Here is a 12,866-nt window from a genome sequence, read left to right on the forward strand (position 1 = left end):
TGGCCTCCCTGGAGGCGGCGTCCATCCCCTCCCTGATCCCCCTGAGGCCGGCCTCCAACCGGTTGAAGCCGTCCTCCAGGAGCACAAGGAAGGGGTGGTCCTCTCTAGTAGGACAGGACCGGGAGCAGCCCGTCCCTGACGACCCTGGCTGGTTGCCGACCTGTCCCTCCTCCTCGGTGGTGGAGGAGGACAGACTTTGACTCCTCCTCCTCCTGGTCTTGGCAGGGCGGCAGGAGGTCGAGGACTTAGCGGCCCTCTTTCGTCCAGGTTTGGACGTGGTGAAGTGGTCGTCGGCTGGGGCAGGGGACGGAGCATCGTCACCAGTAGAGTGGCCGTCGGCTCGGGCAGGGGAACGAGGGTCGCTGGTGGAGGGAGCGTCAGCTGGGGCAGTGGAGGTAGAGAGGGCGTCAACAGACACATTGGAGGGACTGGTGGGGACCCTGGATTCTGGCATTGTATCAAAGATGCGCCGCATAAAAAAGGCATGGTCATCATCCAGGTGAAGGACATAATTCTTGTTCTGTGTGTTCAAAGTGTGGCCCATGCAGTCTGAAACATCCTGCTGGATCTTTGGGTCCGTGTTGTTTTTGAAGTTCTGGAAGAAGCACAGGAACACAAACAGGTTTCTACTGTTATCAAAGGGCCATCTTCAACTCAACAACAGGGGGTTGTTTTTATGAATAAACTGGGTATATCAACATGCACTGCTCTCATAAAAGACGACTGCAAAGGGAGGAAAACCTACATTTGGGACACTCATATGAACAGATTAGATTGAATGCACACACAGACCGACTGAATGCAACTCACAAGTGTAGACACTGCCATCCGCAGGGCAACAAAACTGGGCTTCCGGCACTGCTCGAACCCCATGTCCGTCCACGCCTCCCTCACATAGTCCAGCAGATGCACGCATTCTTCCTTTCCTCTTGTATTAAAGAAGAAGTCAGTCTTGCTGGGCCAGCGCTTTCTGAGTTCGATCCATCGGCGCATCCAATCGTACTCATCTTTGTGAAGACTCATCTGTGCTGGGCCATAGAAGCGGTTTGTTTTGTGTTGTTTGACCTGCAACAGACAGGAGCCGCTCTTTTCAGATTAAACCTTAATTATAAAACATGCAATAAAGTTAGAACACCTTAGTTGACAAATCCATACTCACATTGATGACGTAGTTCTTGTTGTTGCCATTGTTCGCTGCCTCTTGGACCTCCTGTACAGTCATCCTCTGGAATATGCCGCTGCGGTGGCCATAGATGGAGGCGAAATAAAGGGCCAGATACCCATAGAAGGTCCAGCGGGGTCTGTGGTCACCGATGCCAGCCTTTTCGATGTCATCTATAAGGAGAACACAGCCCGACAAGAGGGCAGAAAAAGACATGTCGGCACGTTGGACACACACACACACACACACACACACACACACACACACACACACACACACACACAGGATGAATACAGACTTACTCAGCAACCCTGGGATCTTCGCCTTTGCCAGCTTCCGGCACTGGGCCAGCACCTCAGGTTTGATGAGCTGTCTTATCTTCTCCCGCTTTTTCTCTATTTGGTCTGTCTTCAAGTCCCGGCTGGTGTGGCGAAGGCTCTCTTTCAAGCCTTTGTTGACCAAGAACGTTAGTCGATCGTCAGTGACTCTGCAGTTAGCTGGCTTATCTAATTTCAAATGCTGGATGAACTTAATCGCCATCAAAATATATACGCAAGCAGTGCTTATGGCTCTGCCTTGCTCCTGCAGGAACTCCCCGTAACTGAGGAAGGACAAGGTTTCATTTAGTCACTGTTCACATCAGGCTTGTGTTATGTATAACACATTAGTAACAAGTGTGATACGTGCACTTACCCTCGTAGCTTGATGATGTCATCAAGGATGTTCCAATTCCATGTGTTCACATGGCCGTTGGCCATGTAGACCATGAAGGCCCTGACCTGGTTGAGGCTGCTGGCATTTGCGTCACACATCTTGCGTGTTGCCTTTTTTGGCAGCTTATACTGCTCATTGTATTTCACCAGGTACTGTTCTGTGAAGAAATAAGACAAATTATGTGATTAACATGAACTTAAAATGGAGTGTACCAAAAAACCCAGGAACCAAGTTTCAAGTATTTATTTGCAATGGAAAATGGGAAAACCTGGGTGGCCATAGAACTTTTCCCAAACATCCAAACTTTCCTTACACACACATACAAATACAGAGGGCCCTATCTTCCGACAGGCGCTATCCCCTAATAGCGGTTGCACACCTGTTTGCGCGTGCCTTAAGGCAGGGAAGATAGCAGTCCGCCTTGCGCCGTCCACCAGGTGTTATGCCGAGTTTTGCACCCCAGCACCGGCAGCATCTCCACCTCACAGGAGTATATTGTAATGATTTATACAGAAATGTAACTGTTTAAAAGTGATATAATTGTCTGGGTAGACGTGACCTCCCTGATTTCTAAGTTAAAACAGCCCCGAAATATGTTGGGGATGCAATTCTCGGTCGGGATGCGGAAAGGTTCACGGCACGAGTCGCAGACGCAAATTAGAGCCGTGCCAAAATCATCTGCGCCCCAAAATGTCTGCGCAAACAGGCGTGGCCAGGCAATGCTGGGCATTACGTCAATCAAAACCAATCAGATTCCCATCTCGCAATGGCTGTTCATTTCGCTCTTTGCGATGTGATAAAAGTTTCTCAGTGAGTTATAGTTGATTGCCTCACTGAATTATCTGCTAATACCCAATTTTAGCAGCATAATTTACTAATGACATATCCAAAAGGAATTCCACTTTCCACTGCGCTGCGCTGCACAGAGATTATGGTGCGCAACCCAGCGCAGCGAGGTATTTGTGCGTAAGAGGTCCTTTTCAAAGCTCTTAGCGCAAAGTAATTGCGCGCTGCTGACGATAGGGTAATGCCATCTATCCCACATTTTAGCGCTGAAACGCCTGCTTTGGCATGGGGCAGCCAATGCCCAGTACAATTATCACAGGCATGCGTTTGTGTCCGCTCCCAATTTGCATTGCGCCCGGCGTTAAACGAGCGCAATCGCTAAATTAGCGCTTTTGGGAAGATAGGGCCCAGAGTGTGTTCTATCTTACCAATTCTTGGAGGAAACTTTATGCCCTTCATTTGTGAAGCACGGCCTCTTCCCTCAAATAGCATAATGAGTCGGGGGGTGGGGTTTGTGAGGGAGATAGAACTCTGCCCCTCGTCCTCATTGGCTACCACCTGTCTTGCCTGGGCTGCCGTCCCCTGCGTCTGTAGAAAGGATGAAGAAAATATAAAGAGACAAACCCAGAAGAATGTGAAATAGTTATTTAATGTGCACTCATTGCTGTACAATGTTAAACCATTTCCCCCTCTGCTCTCATTCACCCTCTTCTTAGGTGTCCTCTTCTTGGGGCCAGGCTCTGGTCCCACCTGGCTAGGTCCTGGAGCCCCCTGTGCATGTAGGAAGAATCATAAAAAATAGAAAGAGAAGATAATATCGGAGATATGATTCTTTTGGCAGTAATTACTGTTGTGTCTTCATATTGCGTCAACTTATACAACTAGTTACAACATAAATTCAGATGTAGACAGACTTCTCAGTTGCACGGTAGCTGGTTTAATCAACACAGTCACTGTCACGTGACTCTCCTAGTGGCTCTGACATGTCATGACTCATTATACCAACAGAGGGCAATAAACCCCCAATATATGACATATCCTCCCCACTTAATGAACGTGTACCCATACATAACAATAAGGCACAATGGGAACAATAATGCCACTAGCATTAGCAGGTGTAGGTCATACCACGAGTAACTATGTGTATGCATGTTACTGGTATCAATAACGCCAAACACTGTAAGGTGAAATACCATCACACCTGAATCATACAACATACCAGCATGAACAATGTTTTTTCTTTTTAATGTTTTTTCTTTTTTTCTTTTAAAGCAGCTACGAGCAAGATTTTTGATCATTATTAAACAGTCTAAATTTAATATCGATGCCTCACATCTTACCTCTAATATTAGACGAGACCAAGGCAGAGTAGTCTCGCTTGAAAGCAGAGTGAATTGGTGAGTGTTGTCTTTATGATTACCTCTGTCTGCGGGCCGGTGTCATCAGGAAGTGAAATGAAACGGTTTGCGGCAGCCACTTCAGCCATAACCACAAAATTATTAAATTACTTTCAAACAAACTGTTAGAATATAACGAGAGATGTTCGCTAGAGCAGAAAGTAATGAGGGCAGCTGTTTTGGGTCTGGCTACGGCCGTAAACCGTTTCGCTCTGTCTAGCAACTGTTTACAGCTGCCGTAAACCGTTTCGCTCTGCCTAGCAACAGACCCAAAACAAGGATGGCTTTCCCCTCCTGCTGCCCTACTACTTTCTGCTCTCGCAAACATATCTCGTATGATGAGGACAAAACCAAAAATACAAAGACACATACACACATACAGCACACAGAGAGCACTGGTCACTGCTCATGGCCATGTGCACCCTTCCACGTCAACTCAAATATCACTTAAATATCAAATAGAAATGAAACAGACAGACAGACAGACAGACAACAGAGCGCTACACTGCAGATGTAGTATATATATATATATATATATATATATATCAATCATGAGAGGCCAGTGGGTAGGATTTAACAAACTTTAAATCGGCATGCATGGCAAATACTTTGGCGCATGACTCCATTAGCCAGTGGTGCTGCTCTTGAGGCAAGAGGAGGGCATCTGCATAGGCTAGGAGATCCCCCCCCCCCCCCCCCGTGGGGGATCAGGAGTCACGACTCGTTGGTGGCGGACTGGGGAGGTGGGTGGGGCAAAACAACGCTTCGGAGGACGGCTTCAGGGGAGATGGACTGCCGTGAAGCTAGCTGCTGCTACTGTATGATCGGCCAGAGAGAGAGAGGTGACGTAGAACCCTTGCTATATATATGAGAATTAACTGATGTCATATCTGACGTCATTACAGATGTCATACTAAGACTTTGACTGACCACGTCATACTAGAACTTGACAGATGTCAGGGGGTGATCGGATTAGATTATGCACGAATGGCCTTCTGCTTGAAATTTGGTCTGGAGACCTCACTTCAATCATGAGAGGCCAGTTGGTAGGATTTAACAAACTTCATTTAGCAATCGGCATGCATGGCAAATACTTTGGCGCATGACTCCATTAGCCAGTGGCGCTGCTCTTGAGGCAAGAGGAGGGCATCTGCATAGGCTAGGAGATCCCCCAAAAGGAGACCTGATTACCGGAGGTTAATTGAGATCTGCGGGCACCGGTAGTTGATTGTACTTTTCTGGCCTTCGACCTTTTTAGTGACTTACAGCTATTTGCGGCTGGCGCTCCCAACTCGGTCGGGCCTTCGATCTTGGTACGTTAGTAGTTGATTGTACTTTTCTGGCCTTCAACCTTTTTAGCGACTTACAGCTATTTGCGGCTGGCGCTCCCAACTTGGTCGGGCCTTCGATCTTGGTACGTTAGTAGTTGATTGTACTTTTCTGGCCTTCAACCTTTTTGCGACTTACAGCTATTTGCGGCTGGCGCTCCCAACTCCGTCGGGCCTTCGATCTTGGTACATTAGTAGTTGATTGTACTTTTCTGGTCTTCAACCTTTTTTTGCGACTAACAGCTATTTGCGGCTGGCGCTTCCCAACTCGGTCGGGCCTTCAATCTTGGTACATTAGTAGTTGATTGTACTTTTCTGGCCTTCGACCTTTAGCAACTTACGGCTATTTGCGGCTCGCGCTTCCCAACTCGGTCGGGCCTTCGATCTTGGTACATTAACGTTTAACTTGGCGCTTCCCAGCTTGGCCTACTTGGCCGCCTTGGCACCTCACGATTTAACCTGGCGCTTCCCAGCTTGGCCTACTTGGCCCCGCCTTGGCACCTCACCTTTACCTAACTTGGCGCTTCCCGGCTTGGCCTACTTGGCCGCCTTGGCACCTCACCGTTTAACTTGGCCTTCTTGGCTCCCAACTTGGCGCAACTTGGCCTTCTGACTGACCCTGACTCTCTCTCTTTCCTCTCTTTCCCCCCAAAAAATGGGGACTGCCTGGTGCTGCCTGCTTGCCTGGAGAAGCCTGGAGACGCGATGATCGTGGTGCGGAAGCCTGAATGCTTGGACGCCGCTGGACGCCTGGACACCCGTCCGATGAAGAATAGTGGGACTGCATGCATTGCTGCTTGCTGAACAAGCATGTTAGTCACTGATTGTCAGTCTGAAGTCTGTTGATGACTTGAGACGGACTCCTGGCTCGAGGGAAATGGCCGCTTTGCTTGAGCCGATTTACTCCATGAATGGAGAGATAGCAAGAAAAAGATTGACGACGTGCAAGACAACGTAGAACATGGCGTCTCACGACGGCCCCGCGGCCTGCATTACCCCGACGACTCCCAGCTCTCGGGGCACCTTCCTCTTCTGGTCTTCGTCCGCGGCCTCTCCCTCCGGCTCGCTCGCGCGCTTCTGCTCTCCTCCCATGGGCCGTCGCAGTGGAGCGCCCCGTGCCACGGGAGCGCGTGCCGGGCCTTCTCATCGTGGCTACGTTGGCAGCCTGTGGCCCGGCCGTCTCGGAAGGCAAATACGCTCCGTGGCCGATCCGGAACAGGGTATCGTTGTTTGAGCTGTCATCGCTGCCCATGGACTGTTCTGGCTCGGGATCCGACATACCAGGAGTGGAGTGGGGAGCGTTGAAAGATCCGCGGGGATTATCCACGGTTAAAGAGGACTTGGGGGTGCTGATTCGGTCTGCAGATATGGTGCAAAACAACGCTTCGGAGGACGGCTTCAGGGAAGATGGACTGCCGTGAAGCTAGCTGCTGCTATGATCGGCCAGAGAGAGAGAGAGGTGACGTAGAACCCTTGCTATATATATGAGAATTAACTGACGTCATATCTGACGTCATTACAGACGTCATACTAAGATTTTGACTGACCACGTCATACTAGAACTTGACTGACGTCAGGGGGTGATCGGATTAGATTATGCACGAATGGCCTTCTGCTTGAAATTTGGTCTGGAGACCTCACATATATATATATATATATATATATATATATATATATATATATATATATACACATATATATTTTGAGGTTAGCTAGACATATTGCCTCAAACACTAATCATGTGCTACATGAAGAATATGAACTCCTGCCCTCTGGCAGGAGATACTTAATCCCAACTTTCATGAAGGTCAGACTAAGAAAGTCCTTTATACATCAGTCGATCCTGAGGCTTAATCAAGAACATGGCCGAGGGTCAGTGGAGCAGTGACCAATGCTCTCTGTGTGCTGTATGTGTGTATGTATCTTTGTATTTTTGGTCTTGTTCTCTTTGTCATGTGTTTGTGCATGGGACTGCCGCTGTCTTGCAAGACAAATTTCAGTGTGAACTGACAATAAAGTATATCGTATCGTATCATATATATTTGGGCACCCCCAGATCATGGTTCATATGTTTTGAAAATATAAATATGGGGAGGAGTGGGGCGCGGTGCGGAGGAGAGCCTGAAGAACAGAATTGGGCAGCCAAAAAACCCATGCGTAATATCAGAAAATTCATAAACGTCTCTGCAATCCTCAATTCTTAATGGATTTCTTATGTTTAAATGGCCCTGTAATCTATGGATTGAGGCAGTAAATGCGGCTATGTAAACCACGCTTCTATCACTTGTAGATCAAAGGCCAGAACTGAAATGCAAGTGTCGGGTTTTACTGTATATGCCCGATGGTTCACCGGACTGTTTTCACAAGATTCAGTTTGTCATCAGCTGAACAACTATACATATCTAGTTGCTTGACTGGTTTTGACACGTAGTATATTTATTAGCCTACTTCCCCCCCCATGACAAAGTCAGCGCATTTTCTAATTTTGTTACATAATGCGTCACTTATTAATATTAGAAAAAAGTGCAACCCCAGCATTATGTAATAATCTGCACAATATGTAATACATTCATTACAAAATGCGTCAAACGCTATTACATATTGCGTTCAGGCGATTTATTACATATTGCGCATATTATTACATAATGCGTCGTTATTACATATTGAAAGTGAGATGTTATTACATTTTGCGATTTTATTACATAATGTGCAGTTATTACATAATGCGTCGTTACAACCCCCCCAATGTCTGAGTTTGTTCTTTCTGTTGTTATGACTAATGCCTCCCCCAGACCTGATGAGAATTTGCCCGATTGTGGCCAAGATTACCCCCTCCCGACTATCTCGGGCATGCTCCCGATTTGAGCCTCGTCGGGACCGATAATCTGCCCAAATGATCCTGTAGTGTCAGTGTGTGTGTGTGTGTGTGTGTGTGTGTGTGTGTGTGTGTGTGTGTGTGTGTGTGTGTGTGTGTGTGGTGTGTGGGGTTCAAAGACTGTGTTGTGACCAAACGAATCAATAGTCAAATGTGGCAGAACCCCAGAGACAGACGGACACAAGGATTCAAATACAAGTAATGTTTAATAAAATAATAATAATACAAAAAGGGGCTGAACTAAATCTGGGGCCTTCGTGGAGGGGAATGTATGGGTGTACGGGCAGAATGTAGGTGAGGTGTGTGTAGAACCAAAGTGTGTGTGTGGGTGTGTGTCTAACGTGCGTAGCTAGTGTGGTGCAGTTATATAGATGGCGCTGGGTGTTGTACATGTGCGTGTAACCTGCTATCTGACCAAGTCCGAGATCCGAGAGGGGGAAGTCCGAGGGAGAGAGAGCCGTAGTCCTGAGCAATGGGGGAGGTCCGTCCGAGAGAGGGTGATCCAGGAGTGGGGGAGAGCGGAGGGAGAGAGGGATCCGGAGGAGTAGAGGAGAACGGTGGAGGAGCTGGGAGACACTGGAGGGAGCCGGAGGGATGGAACCTTGGAGAGAGGAAGGACAGGTTGGAATTAGTAAAGCGCAAGCCAGAGTAGGATATTCAAATAACCAAAACGGTAGGAGCACGAACCACTGTGACCAGTACGATCAAGCACTGGGTTGTAGACTGCGGGCCCTCTTATAGGAGCGGTGTCTCTGAGGATGATTGGTGGCACCTGATGAACTCGACACAGCTGGTGTAGATTGGGCTGATTGAGCTTGCTGCTGCAGAGCCAGCCCAGCCCGCCTTGAAGTGCTGGGGGAGAGGGACGAGGATCGAGACTGGGCAGGGGAGGAATGTGGTGAATGACTGGGAGACATAACAGACTGCTGTTGACTTGTCGGGCTCTTCTCGATTGTGAATCTTACAACTCGACAGGTGATTGAGCAGAGAGCCCCTCCTCTATCATGTTGGTTGTTCTCTCATTCGTATGCCAAAACTCATAATAATGACCAAGAAGACCAAGTTTTGTAGACACAGGTTGAGATTCAATTTTCATACTAAACAATCTAGTCTGTTTAACATGGCCATGCTGAGCAGAACGACATAAAATACACCGTGCGCATAATGCTTTGATAGCCTACTGCGCAATGCGCAGGGGGTTGTTTTTTATGAATAAACTGGGTACAGTATATCAACATGCACTGCTCTCATAAAAGACGACTGCAAAGGGAGGAAAACCTACATTTGGGACACTCATATGAACAGATTAGATTGAATGCACACACAGACCGACTGAATGCAACTCACAAGTGTAGACACTGCCATCCGCAGGTCAACAAAACTGGGCTTCCGGCGCTGCTCGAACCCCATGTCCGTCCACGCCTCCCTCACATAGTCCAGCAGATGCACGCATTCTTCCTTTCCTCTTGTATTAAAGAAGAAGTCAGTCTTGCTGGGCCAGCGCTTTCTGAGTTCGATCCATCGGCGCATCCAATCGTACTCGGTTGTGTCAAGTCTCATCTGTGCTGGGCCATAGAAGCGGTTTGTTTTGTGTTGTTTGACCTGCAACAGACAGGAGCCCCTCTTTTCAGATTAAACCTTAATAATAAAACATGCAATAAAGTTAGAACACCTTAGTTGATAAAGCCATACTTACATTAATGATGTAAGAGCCATTCTTGTTGTTGCCATTGTTCGCTGCCTCTTGGACCTCCTGTACAGTCATCCTCTGGAATACGCCGCTGCGGTGGCCATAGATGGAGGCGAGGTAAAGGGCCAGATACCCATAGAAGGTCCAGCGGGGTCTGTGCTCACCGATGCCAGCCTTCTCGATGTCATCTGTAAGGAGAACACAGCCCGACAAGAGAGCAGAAAAAGACATGTCGGCACGTTGGACACACACACACACACACACACACACACACACACACACACACACACGCACACACACACACACACACACACACACACACACACACAGGATGAATACAGACTTACTCAGCAACTGTGGGATCCTCGCCCTTGCCAGCTCCTGGCACTGGGCCAGCACCCCAGGTTTGATGAGCTGTCTCATCTTCTCCCGTTTTTTCTCTATTTGGTCTGTCTTCAAGTCCCGCCTGGTGTGGCGATGGCTCTCGTTCAAGCCTTTGTCGACCAAGAGCGTTAGTCGATCGTCAGTGACTCTGCAGTTAGCTGGCTCATCTAATTTCAAATGCTGGATGAACTTAATTGCCGTCAAAATATATATGTAAGCAGTGCTTATGGCTCTGCCTTGGTCCTCCAGGAACTCCCCGTAACTGAGGAAGGACAAGGTTTCATTTAGTCACTGTTCACATCAGGCTTGTGTTATGTATAACACATTAGTAACAAGTGTGATACGTGCACTTACCCTCGTAGCTTGATGATGTCATCAAGGATGTTCCAATCCCATGTGTTCACATGGCCGTTGGCCATGTAGACCATGAAGGCCCTGACCTGGTTGAGCCTGCTGGTATTTGCGTCACACATCTTGCGTGTCGCGTTTTTTGGCAGCTTATACTGCTCATTGTATTTCACCAGGTACTGTTCTGTGAAGAAATAAGACAAATTATGTGATTAACATGAACTTAAAATGGACTCGGAGTGTACCAAAAAACCAAGTTTCAAGTATTTATTTGCAATAGAAAATGGGAAAACCTGAGTGGCTGTAGAACTTTTCCCAAACATCCAAACTTTCCCTACACACACATACAAATACAGAGTGTGTTCTATCTTACCAATGCTTGGAGGAAACTTTATGGCCTTCATTTGTGAAGCATGGCCTCTTCCCTCAAAGAGCATAATGACGCTGGATTGGGGGGGTTGTTGAGGGGGAGTAGAACTCTGCCGCTCGTCCTCCTCATCCTCATTGGGCAACTCTGCTATCACCCTTCTTGCCTGGGCTGCAGTCCCCTGCATCTGTAGAAAGGACGAAGAAAATATAAAGAGAGAAACCCAAAAGAAGGTGAAATAGTTATTGTGCACTCATTGCTGTACAAAGTTAAACCATTTTCCCCTCTGCTCTCATACTCATACTGTATCTAATTTAATGCCTGTCTAACTGGGACTGTAAATTCATGTATATTCCCTGCACATTAATGCCTATTTAACTTAGCCTGTCAATTTCATGTACATTCAATGAATAATAAATAACTCTTATTTAACTCCGACTGTAAATTAATGTAAATCCACTGCCTATTTAACGTCTATTTAACTCAGTCTGTAAATCTCATGTAAATCCAACATAAATTCATATTTATCATCCACAGAACACTTCACCACTCATGTACATATTGTATATATTTACTCGATTTGATTTGATTTGATTGCACTTGCAACTTTGCGATTGTCTTTAGTTATCTTCCTACTTCTTATCTCTGTATATTGATGTGACCGCTACGCTGCATACAGACACTAAGACAAATTCCTCGTATGTAACTTGCATACTGTGGCAATAAAAGTGATTCTGATTCTGATTCTCATTCTCATTCACCCTCTTCCTCTTCTTAAGTTTCCTCTTCTTGGGGGCAGTCTCTGGTCCCACCTGGCTAGGCATTACATTACATTACATTATGTCATTTAGCAGATGCTTTTGTCCAAAGCTACTTACAATATCACATTTTGTCAACAGTACAGAAAACAACTATCCAACACAATCAATGACAGCTAAGATATTTTGATAGATTAGAGTAGCACCATGTAGGAAGTAGTTTGAGAAGGAATAAGTAACATGTAGCATTAGTAGGTTTGAGAAGGATTTATTTATTTATTAAAAGATGTTAGTTCAAGAAGGGCCCAGGTGTAGCATGAAAAGGTGAGTTTTTAGTCTCCGCCGAAAGATTGGCAGTGTTGGCACCGTTCTGACCGAAGGGGGGAGCTCATTCCACCATTGTGGCGCCAATGGTGCTGGGGGAGGGGTGGAGTACCTCCCCTTCCGCCTGGGATAGAAGATCTGCCCGCACTGGCAACGCCCAGGGCGGACCTTGCGCCAAGGAGATCAGGTCCGCAAACCATATCTGCTTGGGCCAAAAGGGGGCCACTAAAATAAGCCCTAGGCGCTGCTCCCTCACCGAAAACTTTTATGCGTTTGTTTTTGTTCTTGTCCTGACTTAAAAGTGTGTGGATCTCAGAAATCATAAGCCCCACATCACTCAAACCTTCCACATACGTTCAACATGTCAGCCACTGCTAAGAGAAAAACAATTACATTAATCCACCAGATGGTGGCGCTATAATAGCCAATTCCATGTTTTGTGGTTCATAACTTATTAACCGTGAGTCCTAGAATCAACATTCCATGTCTACTGGATTCCCTGGAGCATTATACATCTAACCAACTAGGCCACGCCCATTTCAGTCTGCTAGATTTTCCGCCATCTTGCATTTTCTCAAAAAAGAATTTTTGCTAACTCCTCGTAGGCCATTTGCCTGAATGAGCCCAAACCTTTTCTGGGTCATCTCTGGACTTCCCTGACCTAAAGTTGTAAAAAGAATTTGGATACGTCTAACCGTTTTGAAATGATAAATCTCAAAACTTTGATTGAAAC

The sequence above is a fragment of the Poromitra crassiceps genome, assembly GCF_964638095.1.
Source record: "Poromitra crassiceps genome assembly, chromosome: 5".
Lineage (NCBI taxonomy): Eukaryota > Metazoa > Chordata > Actinopteri > Beryciformes > Melamphaidae > Poromitra > Poromitra crassiceps.